An 18524-nucleotide genomic window follows, 5' to 3' on the forward strand; every position below is an offset into this window, starting at 1 on the left:
CCTTGGGTATTTATACCCCTTACATTCCAGCTAAGGGTACTAATCATTGAGAAATTCTTGAAGTATGGGACTTGGTACTTGGTCTGCCTGTGGGGGCAGTTTTTGTAGAAATTTTTGCCTTGTTGCTGAATCTGGTCCTATGTATCCCTCTAGAAGATAGACCCTGTGAACTAGCCACCTGTTGGATATCTTCCTCATATATATTCTCAGAAGAGGGGTTGATGTTTTTGATTAAGTGCTCACTTATAATATCATCCTCCTCCTGATCATGCAAGGGCTGATAATTATTATCTTCTTCATTTTCTGAATCACATACAGCATACTCATCAATAGGGTCCTATATGTTGGTGTTGCAGGTGAAGTGATCTGTAGCTACCTCTGGATTTTGAAGAGGGGTGATATCTATACCCACCTGGTCATCAGCAAGTACAAATTGTTGACATCCCTGTTCACTTTGTTGCATTCCAACACTGTCAGTTAAAAGAGTTTGGTAGTTCTCAGAAAGGTTTAATTTCTTTTTGATGGCCTCTCTCCTTTTTTTGCTTAACTTGTTTTTTTTTGCATTAGAGTCTTTGCCACTACTGCTTGCAAAGGATCCCAAATCCTTGGCCATAGAGCCTAAGATGTTTTGCATGGTAGAATCATCAGTAGGGGGATCTCTTCTGATGGATTCAGTATTTGGTATGTCATTTTGAGCCTTGTGTGCAGGGGTAGCAGGGGCTGTAAGGGCACTCCTAAGGTCAGTGATATTCTCATGCAGAACATGAGACAAAATCCCTCCCCTTTTGGGTTCCCCATCCTGCAGATTAGTGGGGTTCTCCATTACTCCTCCAACCTTTCCTCCATCAACTACACAGCCAACAGCAGCAGAAATATGATGTGGGGGTGTAAGGGGTATGGGGAGTAATAAGTCAATACCTGCATTCATTGGTACATTGCTCCCTTGAGTAGTACTTTGTTGTTGAATTATGGTGTTTTCCTGCATTTTTGCTGAATTCTTCAAAGTGGAATTCCTTTGGTTACTTGGTTCTCCTGCATCTTGGTTATTGGTTTGATCCTGGGTAACAAGATCAACATTATTATTGAGAGTATAAATAGAAGTAGAGGACTTACCTAGACCTGTGATGTTTTGTTGAGGTTTATCAACTCCCTTGTTCTGCTGTGGTTGAAAAGAACTGATCACATTTGTTTGTTGGGGCTTATTTTGTCCCTTAGATTGTTTCTTTCTCTGAACTTGCCACAACAGTTCTTTTGCATTGTCAAGTGTTTGTTGTGGCTGGGCAGGAGAATCTTTTACATATGTATTGATATTTGTGTCATCATGATCCTTGGTTAGCATGCCTTCCTTGTTTTTGTTCAATTTTGTTGTTTCTTCTTCTTTCTTTTTTTTATTATTCTTCATCCCTTCTTTGAATATTACAAACATGTATCAAGTGACCCTGATGTTTGCAGTACATGCAGTAATCAGGTACATTTTCATATAAAATAGCTTGCCACCTCCCTAGAGTTTTATCAGTTTTGTCATATCCCAGCCAAACATGGGGAGGTCTTTTATTGGTGAGATTCACTTGAAGTCTCACCTTGGCTATGCTTCCCCTTGTTTTTTGTATGGAAGCAGTATCTAGATAAAGTACCTTCCCTATAGAGGCTAGCAGGGCAGTGGTGAACTCCATGTTATAACAATGCCAAGGTAGTTCTGGTAAGGCTACCCAGATTGGCACTATTGGGGTTTCTTCATCCGGTTTAAAAGTAGGTGTCCATATCTGAATCCTCATGAGTTGGCCCTCTATTGTCATTCTTTGTTTGGTCCAGACAGTATTGTAATCCAACTCATTGTCCAAGTCAATGTAGACATGTCTAGCATTGAAATGAGCAATTTTTACACCTCCTAAGAGCTGAGTTTGAATGATAAAACTCCTTCTTATCAACTCTATCTTTGGCATGGTATGGGTAAATTTGCTAACCAAGGTGTATTTGCATCTTTGAGCTAGTTTGTGCATAAAGTCTTCTTTTTCAAAAAACACAGCAGGCAGACCCTGTTTGGTTGTGTATTCAGGGGTGGCTAATTCAATAGGAGCCTCATTTTTTGCTTGATTATTTCTGAGCTTGGCAGCAAAGGTCTGAACTACAGTGTAAGGGGCAGGCTGAAGGACCTGGTCCTTTAAATTGGGAAAATTATTTTTCTGGGGGTTTTGGTTAGTGGAATTTGGTTGAGGTTGGGTATTGACTGATTTAGGTCCAACATGTCTAGGAGCAACATTTGCATAGCTGATGGGCACCTTAGGTTGGCTAGTTTGAACCTGGATGTCAAAATTACTAGACACCTTAGGGAAACTATTATGGGTGGTGGTAGGCTGTTGAGTGTGTAGCTGGTTGCTAGTTTGAGGAATAGAATTGTTAGGCATTTTGGCAGGAATTTCAGGGCTGCTTTTAGAAGTGACTTTGGTATGATCAGTGCCCTGCAAGGAGTTACCTATAGCATTACTAGGAATTACATTTGCATTAGGTTGCAAAGGAACTCCACTGGGTATCAAGTTGGCAGTCTCAGAGTATATCAAGTTGGAAGGATTGGTCTTACCTTGGGGGTTTGTAACATTGGCACTGTTACATTGCTGTGATGTTCCTGAGGCATGTTTATCATTTTTGGAACCATATTGTTGATATTGGTCTTGAACCAATGTGTGTTCATCAGCTTGACTATCAGTGAAAATGTGCATATCACTTTGACGAGTGTCTCGACGACTTTTTGAATTTGAATTTGTTATTGCTGATTTGAGACACATCTTGTGGATGGGAAGTTGCGCATTGGCCTTAGGGGCATTTTGGATTTGATCTTGTGACAAATGGTTCGCTGGAGCTCCGGCGCCGGCACTCTGACAGTGACCCTGTAGATTTGGCAAATTCGAGCTAATTTGAGAGGATTTGAGTCCTTCTCTAGTGTTTGTGAGTTGCTGGTGGGGTGTTTTCCATTGGTTTCCACCTGAAAATGTCGCCTGAGCTCCGGCAACCTCGCCGGTACCATCGTCCCCAACAATTTCACCATCCATTTGGGTTGAAATTTTGGTGGTAGGAGCGCCATGAGTTGGGGAACAAACCCCAGGGGGTCCGCCGTCTCGAAAGTCACCGAAGCCCCTTCGAATATGAAGGCGCAACTCCGGCGACTCTACGATGTTTCTCTCAGGCGTCGCCTGATCACTGCTCTCAAATGGTGCGGCGGTTTGATCCAATTTTTGGACTGTATGTAGTCCAAAAGATAAGGAATCATCTACCACGGTTCTTGATACGCAAATCAAACCATATTTTTGAAAATTGATGATCTTGTGTGCAATTCTCAGCTCCTCTTCAGAGACAGTGATTGTCGATTGTTGTTGATTCAAACCAGCTTCACTTGAAATTGCAGTGTTATTTTGCAGATTCAGAGTGACAGCAGCTGGCGTTGTTTGTTGCTCTATATTCGGCGGCCACGAGAGCTTCACCGGCGGCGGTGAAGCCATTTAGAACTGACCGGAGATGAACAGTGTGAGATAGGAGATGACCGTTAGAAATGAGACTGTTAGAGATGAGAGCGTTTTTTGTTCAGTTATATATACGACTTCTTAATAGGGGATTAGATTTTGAAGATAAAAATAACGAGGCTTCCTCATTCACATGTAAGTTTAAAGTAATTTATGCATACAAATAAGACATCATCATTACAACACAACATGCTGAATCTCATAGTTATAAAATAATCACACCAATAAAGCTTATTCTTCATATTTTCCGACGATGGAAAAGAAGATTTTTATGCTCCACACTAGCATCTCTCTTTCATAGAGCAACTACTTACAACAAACATTATTGTTCTCTAATATGATTTTTGATGTATAACATAATGCACAAAAAACATAAAATCCAAAGTCAACAAAGATAAGTATGGCTAGAAGGCCATAGAAGCAATCGATTCTACCCTTATTAATACTCTCACCTACCCACCCACTATTATTATTTGTGGTGGTCACCTTGTTAACATTGGATATCAACAGGCTACTAAAGAAAAAACCAAGTGCCATAGTAGTAAGGAAGAGGCCAGTGCTCATTGTTTTCATCCCTTTAGGTGATTCTGTGATGAATAAATCTAATTGTCCAGTAAACATGAATCCCACTCCTGCACCCACCAAAAAGAACTGTGGGATCAACAAAAAGACACTTATTGGTAAATTGTTAGATGTCTCTTGATTTACTTTTGCGATTGATAGTCGCTTAACTTCTACTATTGCAGCAACACCCATACCCAAAGAGGATAGAAATAGAGCAAATCCTATCTTTTGTAAACTTGTGAAACCTGCAAAAGAAAACATAAAATCATGAAGAACTCCTTGTATCGGACGCAAAAACAATTCTGAAGGCATTTAGATGTGTGTTACAACAACGACTTACTTTTTTGGATTAAATTATATTCTGGTGTTTGATATTGGAGACTGGAAAAAAACACGAAAAAATAATTACAGTATCTTAAGATTTATAATAGTGGTAAACCCGATAGTATTTTGATGAAATTGTTTGTTTTACTACTGTAATCATTTACAATTTATTGAATATAAATTTGTAGAATGGTTCAATTTATATTAAATTCAAGATATATTAGTCCAAATAAATATTTTGGATTAATAAAATTGGGTCAATTATTTAAGCCCAATAAATGTGGATTTAATTAAAAAAAACTAAATCCATTGATTTGGGCTATAAAGATGACTCCACTTTGTTAAGCTCAATATCATCTCATCCTAGAGGCCCATTTTTATGCCACATATCAAAGTTATGTGGCAATCCAAGTCAAACTAAATAAGCCACTAGAATTATGTCATGTGTCAAAGTTAGGTTGCAATCCAAGTCAAATTAAATAAGCCACTAGAATTATGCCATGTGCCAAAGTTAGGTGGCAATCTAAGTCAAATTAAATAAGCCACTAAAATCATGCCACATGTCAAAGTTAGGTGGCAATCCAGGTCAAATTAAATAAACCACTAAAATCATGTCGCATGTCAAAGTTATGTGGCAATCTAAGTCAAATTAAATGAGCCACTAGAATAATGCCACGTGTCTATGTGATATGTTCTGACCAATCAAATTAAAACTCTTCAACAAAGAAATCTAATTGGTCAGTTCAAACCAACCAATCAAATCACACCCTCATACCACTCCCTACAACTATAAATAGGGGTCCTCATTATTTTGAAAGGGGTTTTTTTTTGAAGAACAAGAAGCAAGAAGAGAGCTCGTGGATCAAAGGCCGCAAATTCTCTACAAAGCTACAAAGTTCAAGCAATCAAATTCAAGCTCAAGTTCAAGATCAAGAACGAAGACAAATATCAAAAAGTTCGAGATCAAGTTACTTGTTCATATTTATCGTTCGTCATAACCATACAAGTGTTCGTGATAAATAATTCAAATCCAAATTCGAAGATGAAGATTCAAGATCAAGCTATTCAAGCTCTTGACTCTAAATCAAATTCAAATTTAAGTTCAACGTATTTCATATTATTTGAAGAATCAGAGAATTATTATAGAGATTGTAACCGCATTACATTTTAAAATCAAATATTACACTTTGTTACTCCAATTTTCCGGTCTTGATTATTTATTTTTCTCGGCTCGAAAATTTGTTGTTTACAAATTTTGGCACGCCCAGTGGGACAATCTCTACCTCTCATCTCTTCACATCGATCATCAAACTTCAAGAACACTTAAATGGCATCTAAGAAGTTTGACTCCAGGACTATTATTGCTAAGGCTACTGATTCCAAGTTTTCCTCTGAGGTGGAGAACATATTGGATGCTACTATGGGAAGTTTGGGACCCATCACTAGGAACAGAGCAAACTTGCTAGGATAACAAGCATTTCAAGTGCCGTCTGCATCAGTTCCCATTTTTGATCTTCCATCTTCAAAGGGGGCAAGATTCTTTCCGAATGAATTGGAAGAAGGAAAGAATATAGCTGATATTATTGAAAAGACGTTGGTTCGACTTAGTCCTTTTAACACGAGGAATTATACTATTCAAGATGAAGATGATGTCTTGATCACTAGATCTGCCTCAGTCACTCCACGTAAGTTGTTTCAGACAGATTTCAGTTTGAGGGAAAATCCATGCTTTGCTCCATCATCCATAACGGCCATCCAAGTGATGATGACTAACACCTCAATTGTTGAAGAACAACTGGCGAGTTTGACGAAGGCAATTGAAGGTCTAACAAAATATGTGCAAGATCAGGATAATCGAATTGTCAAGTTGACGGACAAAGTTGAGAATGTTATAGAGGGAGACTCAAGTCATGCACCTGGAAAACCCCCGATGATACAAGAAAAGGGAGATTCAGTTACAAAGCAAATAAATGTGGGTGATGAGCTACAAGTATTTGCTGAAGGAGGAATTCTCATTCATCAACTGAAGGACTTCATTATGGGAACTATCAAAGATAAGTATGACGTGTCTTCAAAGTTATCATTCACATATGCAAAGCCATACACTTCAAGAATCGATGTTTTGAAGATGCCTGCAGGTTATCAACCTCCAAAATTTCAACAATTTGATGGAAAGGGAAATCCAAAACAACACGTTGCCCATTTTATTGAAACCTGCAATAATGCTGGAACATATGGAGATTATCTGGTCAAGCAATTTGTGCGCTCCTTACAAGGAAATGCTTTTGACTGGTATACGGATCTCGAGGCAGGCTCTATTGATAGTTGGGAACAACTTGAGCATGAATTTCTTAATCGCTTCTATAGCACAAGGCATACTGTGAGCATGGTTGAACTCACAAATACACGTCAATGGGAAGATGAACCCGTCATTGAGTTCATCAACCGATGGAGAAATGCAAGCCTCAATTGTAAGGATAGGCTTAGTGAAACTTCCGGAATAGAAATGTGTATTCAAGGAATGCGTTGGGGACTTCGTTATATCCTACAGGGTATTAAACCCAAATCATTTGAGGAACTAGCCACACTTGGTCATGATATGGAGTTGAGCATGTCTGCAAGCGATATTGAAGGACCAATTATTTATGGGCCTCGCAAGGGAAAAGACAAAATTGAGGTAAAGAAAGGGGGAAAATCGGCACCTAAGTTTGGAAACAAGGAGTCGATGAGTGTTAATGTTGTACCTTTGAAAGTGGCTACAAATCTAAGCAAGAATCAAAGGGTGAAGACCACAACTTTTCAGAATAACGCTGGTAGAAAGCTGACTTTGAAGGAAATGCAGGCAAAAAAGTATCCTTTCTTGGACTCAGATGTTCCAGTAATTTTCGAAGAGCTTCTGGTGTTAAAACTCTTTGAGCTACCTAAAATAAAGCATCCAGATGAGGTTGGGAGGACTAATGATCCAAATTACTGCAAATATCACCGTTTGATGGGCCATCCTATTGAAAAGTGTTTTATCTTTAAGGAAAAGATTATGGACTTGGCTCGTGAAGGAAAGATATTGCTTGAAGATGAGAAGGAGAGTTCAAATCAAGTCTCTGTCACTTTTGGTTCACTTGACCCCATAGTTCTTTGCAACTTTATCGAAATACATGATAGTGGTAATGACCTAGCCACATCACCATCAAAGATGATTAAATTTGGTGACTTCAAACCAATAAATATTAACGTATCATCGCTTGTTCCTTTGATGAATGAAGTAATATGGGAAGATAAATCTCTAGAGGAAAACCAATCTTGCAATGCTTATACTGATGATCAAGGATGGATTTTAGTGACACGACGAAGACATCGTAAAATGAGCTTGCAAAGAGAACCAAATAAGCAAGTGACTAGAGCGAAGATAAGAACAAAGTGGTGTCATCCACCTACCCCTAAAACTCAAAGGGTAAAGAAGAATGTGAAGAAGTCAAGAGTCGAGGGAAATTACTATCAAAAGCAACGTCCTTTGGTGACATTAGAGGAATTCTTGCCAAGTTGGTTTCGTGAAAAGATTTCTCATCGTGACACCAAGGCCTCGTGTTGTAACATTGATAGAGAAGAGACGATGGTAGAAAGCTCATCACCATCATTACCTCCATCACATGAAGTCCCTATAAAGCCTCATTCTGAAGAAGTGGACACTTGTGATGCGAAGTTTACATTCACTAATGATGATCTTTTATTGGGTGAAGTGTTGCATAATCGTCCTTTGTATATGGTAGGTTTTGTGCGTGGACATAAAGTAAATAGGATCATGGTGGATGATGGATCTGAGGTCAATATTCTCCCTATTCGTACTGTGAAAGAACTTGGAATACCGATAAATGAACTGTCTGAAAGTCGTCTGATGATTCAAGGTTTTAACCAAGGGGGGTAAAGAGCCATTGGTGCTGTCAAATTAGATATAACGATGGGGGATATGCGTTCGAGTGCATGGATGCATGTTATTGACTCAAAGACCTCGTATAACATCTTATTAGGAAGACCATGGATACATGAGAACAAAGTAGTACCGTCCACCTACCATCAATGTTTCAAATACTTTGAAGATGGGGTTCAAAAAAAGGTAGTTGTTGATGATGAACCTTTCACCGAGACGGAAGTGCACTTTGTTGATGAAAAATTCTACTTAAAGAATCATGTTAAAGTCGATAACGCGATACCTACTGACATCACAAAAAGGGTTAATGTAGCACTTGATAATGCGAGGGTCATGATTGAAAAGGATAAAACGTTTTCAGATATGAGTAAAGTACCTAAGACAAGTGAGGCATCTTCAAGTAAGAGAATGATTCCTGTTTCTCACTATGTCCCAAAGACAAACAAAGTCAAGATCCCACCCTCTGAGTTGCAGAGTAGCAAGTTGACATTCCCTATCAAGCAAATTGATACAATCAAATCACCTTCAAAAATGATGCAAGGATTTGTCAGACCATCGAATCATGATTCACATGAATCACTTCCTAAAATGCGTACAAATGAGGGTTTTGACCCGAATGCATATAAATTATTGGTGAAAATGGGATACAATCCCAATGAAGCTGCTAAAGTAGGGAAGCTTCCAAATGAAGTTATTGAAAGGGCAAATCATGGCCTAAATCTAACTCAAAGGATGATGATAGAGAGAGGGTATGATGTCAATCAATCGCGCGAAGGCTTGGGTTACAAACAACCATCACCCGTCCGAATCTCTATAAAAAGGATGAGCATCAACTACATTACCCCTGTGGAAGAACCAATGATGTTCAACAAGAAGCCTTCTGTGTTTGATCGACTTAGTGGCATGACTCCTAACGTTTCTGCATCTGATCGGCTAATAGAATCAACTCCAAAAACTTCAGTGTTTGATTGATTGGGACTAATGAAGAAGAAATACAAGCGCCAAGGAAATTATAGAATAATGGAAGAACGGGTACATACTCGGGAGCATAATTCACCCAAGAATTGGCCCAGTTTGATCCCTTCTAGAATAAGGCGGGAAACAAAACTTGTGGTTTCATGTGGAGATGTCCTGAGAGCAAGAACTCATACCATATTTCACACTAGGGAGCGAGATGAAGATGAAGAAAGTGTGGGATCATCAAATCACATCACAATTTGTGATGAAAAAAGTACTCCACTATATGCAAAAATTGATGATGGGTTTGTTGATATTCATGCATGCCATCACATATCTTTTAATGATGGTGATCCTCAAGAAGATGAGGATGCTGAAGATGCGCCACCTGAACTCGAGGAAGGGATAAAGAATACTGTTGATGCATTGAAGGAAGTAAATCTTGGGGTTGATGATGATATAAGGCCTACATATGTGAGTGCTTTGCTGGATGAAGATGAAGAAAAGAAATATATTGAGCTGCTTATGGAATTTAGGGATGTACTTGCTTGGAGATACAAAGAGATGCCAGGGTTAGACCCTAAAGTTGCAGTTCATCGTCTTGCTGTAAAACGAGGCACTCGTCCTGTTAAACAAGCGCAACGTCGCTTTAGACCTGAACTGGTTCCTTTGATCGAAACTGAAGTTAACAAACTCATTGAAGCAGGTTTCATTCGTGAAGTCAAATATCCTACATGGATTTCGAGCATTGTACCTGTAAGAAAGAAGAATGGCCAAATACGAGTTTGTGTTGACTTTAGAGATCTTAATAATGCATGCCCTAAGGATGAATTTCCTCTTCCAATCCCTGAGCTTATGATTGATGCTACAACTGGATACGAGGCAATGTCCTTCATGGATGGTTTATCTGGATACAATCAAATTCGTATGGCACCAAGGGATGAAGAACTTACTGCATTTCGCTCTCCTAAAGGTATATATTGCTACAAAGTGATGCCTTTTGGTTTAAAAAATGCTGGAGCCACTTATCAACGAGCCATGCAGAATATTTTTGATGATATGCTTCATAAAAATGTTGAGTGTTATGTAGATGACTTAGTAGTGAAATCAAAGAAGAGTGATGACCACTTGAAAGATTTGAGAATGGTGTTTGAACGACTTCGAAGATACCAACTCAAAATGAATCCTTTAAAATATACCTTTGGAGTTACTTCGGGAAAGTTTCTCGATTTTATTATTCGACATCGAGGAATCGAGATTGATCAAGATAAGATAGATGCTATTTTGAAGATGCCTGAGCCAAAAAATATTCATGAGTTGAAAAGCTTACAAGGAAAATTAGCATATCTTAGGAGGTTTATCTCAAATCTGGCTGGGAGATATCAATCATTCAGTCGCCTTATGAAGAAAGATGTTCCTTTTGAATGGGACCAAGCTTGTACCAATGCTTTTGAGAACATAAAGTCTTATCTGATGAAACCTCCAGTACTTGTAGCTTCTATACCTAGAAAACCATTGATTTTATACATTGCAGCACAAGATAGGTCAGTAGGAGCACTTCTCGCACAAGAAAATGATGAAGGGAAAGAAAATGCCCTATATTACTTGAGTAGGATGATGATACAAAACTAGATCAAGTATTCACCTATTGAGAAGTTATGTCTGGCACTCGTGTTCTCAATTCAGAAGATGAAGCATTACTTCCAGGCTCATATTGTACAACTTGTCTCTAAAGCGAATCCTATCAAGTTTGTCATGTCCAAGCCTGTCTTAAGTGATAGGCTAGCAAGGTGGTACCTCCAGTTTCAATAATTTGAGATTGTGTATATATCTCAGAAGGCAGTGAAAGGACAAGTGCTAGCATATTTCTTGGCCAATCATCTAATTTCGAATGATTGAGAGTTATCTGATGAATTACCTGATGAAGACGCAATGCTAGTAAAAATTCAGCCACCTTGGAAGATGTATTTTGATGGTGCTGCACATCGTGAAGGAGCCGGTGCTGGAGTGGTATTTGTCACTTCCCAAGGAGAAGTTTTGTCATACTCCTTCACTCTAACACAAAACTGCTCTAATAATGTTGTTGAATATCAAGTACTCTTACTTGGGCTTGAGATGGCCATTGATATGAAACAATTGCAACTACAAGTTTTTGGGGATTCCAAGTTGGTGATCAATCAAGTCTTGGGTAATTATGAAATAAGGAAGCCTGAGTTAATCCCATACTGCAATTACGCTCAAAAGATGGTAGGGTGGCTTGGAGAGGTGACTATTTAACATGTTCCAAGAAAGGAAAATAAAAAGGCTGATGCATTGGTAGCTTTAGCCTCTGCATTAGTATCTCCTGATGAAATACAAGTTGTGGTTTGCCAAAGATGGATAACTCCGCCTCCAAATGAGCATGAAGAAGAATTTCAACAAGTTATCGCCACTTCGGAAGATGAAATTGATGATTGGAGACAACCAATAATAGATTACTTGTGTTATGGAATATTGCCAGAGAACCTTCGAAGAAGAACAGAAATCCGACGACGAGCCTCTCGTTTTCTTTATTATAAAAATACACTTTACAGGCGATCGTTCGATGGAGTTCTCTTACGATATTTGGGGGCAGATAAATCTACTCAAGCTATGCAAGAAGCGCATTCTGGAGTATGTGGAGCGCATCAGTCTGTACCAAAACTTCATTTTCACATAAAAAAGATGGGATATTACTGGCAAACCATGGTGAAAGACTGCTTGGATTACGTCCGAAGATGTAAAGCTTGTCAATTCCATGCGAATTTTATACATCAACCCCCAGAAATATTGCACCCAACTATTACCTCATGGCCATTTGAAGCTTGGGGTTTGGATGTTGTTGGACCATTGCCTAAGTCCTCTGGTGGACATCTGTACATCCTAGCTGCAACTGACTACTTCTCAAAATGGGCAGAAGCTGTTTCTCTTAGAGAAGTAAAAAAAAGAATGTCGCCAACTTCATTCGAGTTAATATTATCTACCGTTTTGGTATTCCTTGATACATATTGACAGATAATGGCAAGCCATTTGATAACAAGTTAATGACGAAGATATGTGATCTTTTTGGCTTCAAGCAATGCAATTCCTCTATGTATTATGCGGCTGCTAATGGTCTCGCTGAAGCATTTAACAAGACACTCTACAACTTGTTGAAAAAAGTTGTTTCCAAGTCTAAGAGAGATTGGCATGAAAGAATGGAAGAGGCTCTTTGGATATATAGGACTACGTATCGCATGCTAACACAAGCGACTCCCTACTCTCTTGTTTATGGAGTTGAGGTAGTTCTTCCACTTGAACGTCAAATCCCGTTATTGCGCCTTGCCATTCAAGAAGGGCTCACTGATGAAGAAAATGCTTGGTTGCGCCTTGAAGAATTGGAGGCTCTTGATGAAAAAAGACTAGAGGCCCAACAAAGTCTGCAATATTATCAAGCTCGTCTAGCTCGATCTTTTAATAAGAAGGTTCGTCTTAGATGCTTCCAAGTGGGTGATCAAGTTCTTGTTGTAAGAAGGCCCATTATTACTTCTCGTCGGTCTGGAAGCAAGTTCTCCGCTAAATGGGATAGACCATATGTGGTACAAGAAGTATACTCAAGTGGCGCTTACAAACTGGTTGACTCAGAAGGATTGCGCATTGGCCCCATTAACGGAAAGTTCATAAAGAGATACTATCCTTGAAGAAAAGAAACTCACTCCTTAAGGTACGAGTATAAACTGCATGTTACTCCTGGCCCGCAAGAGTATAAACTGTGCACGGCACCCCATAAAAAAAATGTCCGCTAGGTTGAAAATCTCGAAAGAGGTGGCCTAGGCAAAAGTTAGGACAAAAAAAAATCTCTCAGAACTACGTTATGACTTGATCCTCTTCACTGAGGTACGTAGGCGCTTAGAATTACATTCTGAGTTCAGTCGCATGAGTATCCAAAGAACTCATAGTCTCTCTTGACCCTCTCCACCATAATCCATGAGTTACATCCTAAATTTTAGTCTCATAAGTTCAAAAGAAATGGGGCACACTGTTATTTGAGCATCACAATGTTCTTGTATATTGTCATATATGACATATGAATTAAAGAGGGCCAATCAAGACAGAATTTGAATTGACTTCAAAGAAATATTCATACAAATCCATAAAGCTATTAGCTGTGATTATTGTACATGTTGTAGTTTTTTGGATTCTCTACGCTAAGATACGAATATTTTCTTCATGCGAATGTGAATCTATCAGCTTTTTTGTATGTGAAATTCACTTTTGAAGTTTGCTTAGAACTATCCTGCCAGACTTAAACTATAAATTTTGGATATGTTAAGAAGTTTGGTTTCTGATAAATTGAACCTCTCCTGGATTTGGTGCTCTCATACAATGATATATCTCTTGTACTATCAAAACACAAAAGGTATCGCAACTCTGAAGAAGAGGAAGTCAAATCTCTAAGGTAAACCATGATTCAATCTGTAAAAAAAAAGTGTTAGCGCTTAAATTAGTAATTCAATAATCATGGTAATGAATCTCAATAATGAACTATTATATTCTTTGAGCAAAACCTATGTCTGACTCAGACGGTGTAAAGTCTTTGCCATAAATCATGTAAAGTCTTTGCCTTAGACAGTGTAAAGTCTTTAGCTCGGACTATGGAATGCCTTTTCTTTGCCACAAATCATGTGAAGTCTTTGCCTCAGACGGTGTAAAGTCTTTAGCTTGGACTATGAAATGTCTCTGACTCAGACGGTGTAAAGTCTTTGCCACAAATCATGTAAAGTCTTTGCCTTAGACGGTGTAAAGTCTTTAGCTTGGACTATGGAATGCCTCTGACTCAGACGGTGTAAAGTTTTTGCCACAAATCATGTAAAGTCTTTGCCTTAGACGGTGTAAAGTCTTTAGCTCAGACTATGGAATGCCTTTTCTTTGCCACAAATCATGTGAAGTCTTTGCCTCAGACGGTGTAAAGTCTTTAGCTTGGACTATGAAATGTCTCTGACTCAGACGGTGTAAAGTCTTTGCCATAAATCATGTAAAGTCTTTGCCTCAGACGGTGTAAAGTCTTTAGCTTGGACTATGAAATGCCTCTGACTCAGATGGTGTAAAGTCTTTGCCACAAATCATGTAAAGTCTTTGCCTTAGACGGTGTAAAGTCTTTAGCTCGGACTATGAAATGCCTTTTCTTTGCCACAAATCATGTAAAGTCTTTGCCTCAGACGGTGTAAAGTCTTTAGCTTGGACTATGGAATGCCTCTGACTCAGACGGTGTAAAGTCTTTGCCATAAATCATGTAAAATCTTTGCCTTAGACGGTGTAAAGTCTTTAGCTCGGACTATGGAATGCCTCTGACTCAGACGGTGTAAAGTCTTTGCCACAAATCATGTAAAGTCTTTTCCTTAGACGGTGTAAAGTCTTTAGCTCAGACTATGAAATGCCTTTTCTTTGCCACAAATCATGTAAAGTCTTTGCCTCAGACGGTGTAAAGTCTTTAGCTTGGACTATGAAATGCCTCTGACTCAGACGGTGTAAAGTCTTTGCCATAAATCATGTAAAGTCTTTGCCTTAGACGGTGTAAAGTCTTTAGCTCGGACTATGGATTGTCTTTTCCTTGCCACAAATTATGTAAAAGTCTTTGTCTCAGACGGGGTAAAGTCTTTGACTTGAACCAATAGAATAAAAGTTTATTGCATATGAAGTAATATTTTCATTTAAAAAATAATAATAATAATAATAATAATAATAATAAAATATATATATATATATATTAAAAAAATGTACCTCATATGTTGATGAACTCAAGAGGATATGCAAAAAGGAGTATCAAAACTGTCAATACCAATGATGAAAATAAATAGAAGGAGAGAGTCTATTTATATACAAATAATGATGGTGAGAGAGTCCTTCTTCCAAAGTAATAGTAATTACTTTTTGGTAGAACTCTAGTAAAATGATACAAATTTATTCTCTCCAAATTCTAATTGGATGTGAAATTGTGAAAATTTGGGCTATCCATATTCTAAAAGGAGTGTGTCCTTTCAGAATTCTAATTGGATTTGGAAGACAGAATAAAGGGTAGGCATTTGCAAAAAAAAACGTGAAAAAAAATGTGAAAAAAATAAATAAATAAATAAATAAATTATCTAGAACGATATTAAAGGAGTTTAAATCTAAATTTTGGATATGTTGTATAACTTTGTGTCTAAATTCAAAATAATCAAGCGGCTTGTGATTTTGAAGTTTCTACATGAAGATACAAAAGATTTAATAAAACCACTCAAATCTAAAACCGCCAGTATGGCAAAATCTAGAGCTAACTTTAAAAAAAAAATTATCTAGAACGGTCGTGAAAGTATTAAATTCTCAATTTTGGATATGTTGTAAATCGAGAAGTCTAGTTTCTAGAAAATCACACCGTTCATGATTCCTACGTATCTACAATAAGATATGAATTTTCTACGACAGACATGTCAAGATGAGGAAAAGGCTGTTGAAAATCAAAGAAAAGAAAGAAGAAAGTACCACGGCGCTGATCGTCAAGCCACATTGCTGCAAAACAATGAAGGTCAGACATCTATTTATAGAGGTTTATTAGCACCTATTATAATTAGATTCAAACTTGAATTAGGCTTCTACAAAATTGACTCCTAATCGGATTCCAATTAGTGGTGGAATCTTGCATGACAAGTAAACACCCAAAAAAAAGGCAAAAAAAAACGTGGAAAAAAACGTGGAAAAAAAATCATTTTTTTCTTCTCTTTCCTAATCCTCATTGGATATAACTAATTTGCTACATTCCTACTCCAACAATGATGAAGGGGTGCATCAATATAGTATGAATTCACGGTACATCTCAAAATAAATGACATGTCATTATCCTACAAGTAATACTTCAAGCCTAGTCCTCAAAAGATAAAATATCTCGACAAGACTTGAAGCAGGGGGCATTTGTAATCATTTACAATTTATTGAATATAAATTTGTAGAATGGTTCAATTTATATTAAATTCAAGATATATTAGTCCAAATAAATATTTTGGATTAATAAAATTGGGTCAATTATTTAAGCCCAATAAATGTGGATTTAATTAAAAAAACTAAATTCATTGATTTGGGCTATAAAGATGACTCCACTTTGTTAAGCCCAATATCATCTCATCTTAGAGGCCCATTTTTATGTCACATATCAAAGTTATGTGGCAATCCAAGTCAAATTAAATAAGCCACTAGAATTATGCCATGTGCCAAAGTTAGGTGGCAATCCAAGTCAAATTAAATAAGCCACTAGAATTATGCCATGTGCCAAAGTTAGGTGGCAATCCAAGTCAAATTAAATAAGCCACTAAAATCATGCCACATGTCAAAGTTAGGTGGCAATCCATGTCAAATTAAATAAACCACTAAAATCATGTCGCATGTCAAAGTTATGTAGCAATCTAAGTCAAATTAAATGAGCCACTAGAATAATGCCACGTGTCTATGTGATATGTTCTGATCAATCAAATTAAAATTCTTCAACAAAGAAATCTGATTGGTCAGTTCAAACCAACCAATCAAATCACACCCTCATACCACTCCCTACAACTATAAATAGGGGTCCTCATTATTCTGAAAGGGGGGGGGGTTTGAAGAACAAGAAGCAAGAAGAGAGCTCGTGGATCAAAGGCCGCAAATTCTCTACAAAGCTACAAAGTTCAAGCAATCAAATTCAAGCTCAAGTTCAAGATCAAGAACGAAGAAAAATATCAAAAAGTTCGAGATCAAGTTACTTGTTCATATTTATCGTTCGTCATAACCATACAAGTGTTCGTGACGAATAATTCAAATCCAAATTCGAAGACGAAGATTCAAGATCAAGCTATTCAAGCCCTTGACTCTAAATCAAATTCAAATTCAAGTTCAACGTGTTTCATATTATTTGAAGAATCAGAGAATTATTATAGAGATTGTAACCGCATTACATTTTAAAATCAAATATTACACTTTGTTACTCCAATTTTCCGGTCTTGATTATTTATTTTTCTCGGCTCGAAAATTTGTTGTTTAGAACTACAGATTGATAACAATGTTCATGTAAACAATGATATAAGTTAATATATCGTTGAGATAATTATAAAAGTAAGAATAGTCACAAAACAACAAATCAAAAATTAAACATTTTAATTTGTCATATCAAACATACATTATGTACGATTAAGTTACCTGATTTTGTTGTCCATATTTTCAAGAAAGGTATAATTAAACGATCATATGTTGCCAGAGAGATTAATATGGCTGATGCAAAGAAGGCAGTGAGAGATGCAGCAGGGATTCTAAAGTTTCCAATGAGTCTGTCCATGGTAGATGCTTGTTCTACTGAAAAGGTAGCAAGTTGTGCATATGCTGTCCAGAATAAAATCGTCGTTGTACAAATTGGTAATAGTCTAATCATCATTTTTAATTCCTCCACTTTTGTCACTGAGGAAACTCTCCAAGGATTTTGAGCCAAGGAACTAATACATTCATAATCTTCCTTTGTAAGAATTGCAGCCTTGTCCAAGAATCTACAATTCAGGTGCCATATTAAAATAAATTATAATTTTAACAAAGACTCACTGAATGTAGGGAAAGTTATACATTTAACCGCTGGTCAAAAATAATTACAATACCTAGTTTATATATATACTAATTATGTATACCATATGTATATTATATGTATTTATATACTTATATTAAAATATAAGTTTTCTGGCTATTATTTTGACGAACGACTAAACATTTTTAAAATCCCTTAAATTAGTACATTAGATACTCAAAATGGTTGAGCCGTGTGTTCTGATATTAAGACTAAAAGTTTGTTCTCGCTGACTGTTTAAATTTGCAGATGAGGTGTAGACATGGTTCAATATGGTCTCAGATCAAAAAAAGAAAAAAAAATCTAAGATCAAATATTATAATTATTTACAAGTCTCACAATTTTAATTTATTTGTATAGTTTTGATTTAACACATAATTTATGAAAACAAAGAAAACTTTTAAATTCTGTTCTTTATATGAAGGATATGTAGAATGTTCCAAAATATATCTCTTCAATTTAATTTTGTGATTTTAAATATGTCATGTGAAAGTTTAAATTAAAGAGTTGTCAAAAAATAAAATAGACATTTTTTTTAAACATACTAAAAAGGAAATTAAAGTATTTGAAAAACCAAGATATAATTAATTAAACTTTTTCCATTTTACTCTGGTAATTAATTCTTTGTGAA

The 18524-nt window shown here is 37.1% G+C and overlaps 1 pseudogene; it reads right to left on the minus strand.

The window, feature by feature from the left end:
• Positions 1 to 3821: 3821 nt before the first annotated feature.
• Positions 3822 to 18524, minus strand: part of LOC129890549 (protein NRT1/ PTR FAMILY 6.2-like) — a 33458-nt pseudogene continuing 18755 nt past the window's right edge.

The sequence above is a fragment of the Solanum dulcamara genome, chromosome 5 (genome assembly GCF_947179165.1).
Source record: "Solanum dulcamara chromosome 5, daSolDulc1.2, whole genome shotgun sequence".
In the NCBI taxonomy this organism is placed as follows: Eukaryota; Viridiplantae; Streptophyta; class Magnoliopsida; order Solanales; family Solanaceae; genus Solanum; species Solanum dulcamara.